Source organism: Castanea sativa, chromosome 12, assembly GCF_040712315.1.
Source record: "Castanea sativa cultivar Marrone di Chiusa Pesio chromosome 12, ASM4071231v1".
NCBI lineage: Eukaryota > Viridiplantae > Streptophyta > Magnoliopsida > Fagales > Fagaceae > Castanea > Castanea sativa.
In genome coordinates this window covers 49857215-49859372 of record NC_134024.1, presented here as the reverse complement: position 1 = coordinate 49859372, position 2158 = coordinate 49857215, and positions in this window count along the sequence as shown.

Genomic DNA, 2158 nt, shown 5'->3' with positions numbered 1-2158 from the left:
CGAAATTTTTTTTTGAAGGAACTGAAAATTTTGATTGATGAATTTTTTTTTTTTGAAAACAACTGAAGAAGTATGAGCCCAATGCCCCTAGTCCCAAGGTTTTTTTTTTTTTTTTTTAATTCCCCTTTTTTTTTTTGAAAAATTTAGAAAGAATTGATTTTTTTTTTTGAAAATTTTGACTTTTGTCTTCTTTTTTTTTTTTTTTTTTTTGAAATATGAAGATTTGGTCATTATCAAAAAGTCAAGAAGATGAAGATGAAGATGGAGTAAAAGTGATGAAGATTTATTCATGATGATTTTTTTTTTTTCGTTGAAAAACCTATCCTTTGAATGAGAATAACTTTTGCTGGAAGTTAATGTGGATTGCTGGATAAGTCCTTGCTTAATTCTTGCAAAAAGATAATTTTAATTAGTAATGGATTTATTCATTGAAATGAATTGGAAGTACTTACCCAATGCCCCTAGTTTGGGGCATATTCCATGCTTAGATTGAAGCTGAATTCATTTAATGTTGTGACCATTGGGAAACATGAAAGAAGATCATGGTTCGCCATCCTTGGTTCCTGCAAAAATGTTTTCTTTCTCTAGCTTGTTAGAAATCAATTATCGTGAAAATATTTTTGGCCAATGCCCCTAGCGTGGACATGCTTGCAAAAAAAAAAAAGGATTGATGCCTCAAATGAAAACATACTTCCATGCAAGAAGAACATATTTGCACACAATATAAATAGGCCAATGCTCCAAGTTTAAACATGCTTAATGCAAACAAATGAGCTTAGCCTAATATGCACCCAAACAATTTTGTCACATTGTTTTGAATTTGTTCCCCAAGATTTTAGGGTGATTGGGACCGAGCCTTTGAAAGGCTACCTACGTACCTCTCTTGTAGAGAATCAGGTCAAGACGTAGTTCAAGATCTAGATTTTGAAAAAGAATAAATTTTTTTTTTTTTGGTTAAAATGAGATTTCGTTTTCTTTCTTCTTCTCCTTTTTTTTTTTTTTTTTTTTTCTTATGAACACGAGGTGATCCTTTGAACAACCATTTTGGCAAATCAAAATTTTTAAGGATCATACGAATCTCTTTGATTAGGAAGGATCAAGATCATTAAACTCATGTAATCAAATTTGCTTCATCCTTTTGAACATCGTTAGATTAAGTCTCAAAAGGCAATCATGAAATGAAGTGTGATAATATTTAGGAGTCACATTATTGGGTGCAAACAAGAAGAGTGCACCAAGTTTGAAAATTCTTTTGAGCCATTTAGGGATTTGAGAAGTTTTGTCCTTCAACATATCATCCAGTGGGGCTTGACAATTTTAAGTATTTTTCCTTTTTAATTCAAGAGAAAAATATTATTAAAGTTTAAGACGTGCCTACAATTAGTAAAACTTCAAGGAGGTCTTTACTCATGGGTTGTAATGTAGGCCGGGTTGGGGTTATGAAATGAAAGATATAAAAGGCTCAAAATTCCCTATGATGTTTCACCCAAGTAATATTACTCAAAATCAAGTATTGGAGGAGTTTCTCCATTCCTTTTTTGTCATCTTCTCACTTGTCTTCATTGGTCACTTGTATCAACATTTGTTTTTATGCTCATTCCTCTTGAATCATAACTCTAAACTTTCATCTTGTAAAAATCTTCCATTTTTAGGTTGCATCCTCAAGTTTCCAACTTGGTAGGATTTTTCAATTTTTTCTTTTCTTCTTCTTCTATTTTTTGGCCCTAACTTTTGCCTAGACCGCCTTTTTGGGTTTTCAGCCTAGCAGGCTTTCTTTTCTCTTTTTTTTTTTTTTGGTTTTTGGTTTTTGTTTTTGTTTTTTGTCTTTCATCTCTTGATTGAATGAACTTTTGGGGACCTTTTGCCTCCCTTGTTTTCTTAGCTTAAGTCATTTTGATGCACTCTTTAGACTTCTTTCTTGCCTTGATGCACTTGCACCTTTCTATGCTTGATGATTCTTTTCCTTTTTGGATGAACCCTCTTTTAGATGAATCTTGTATCCCTCTTGGCATGATGAATTTTAGGCTCTTAAAACTTGATGCACACTAGAATTTCATTTCTCTTTCCTTGATTGAATGAAACCTTATTTTTCTTTGATAATCTCTTATCTTCAGCTTAATGAACCCTCTACTCGTCTTTCATGTCTTCTAAGAGAGCT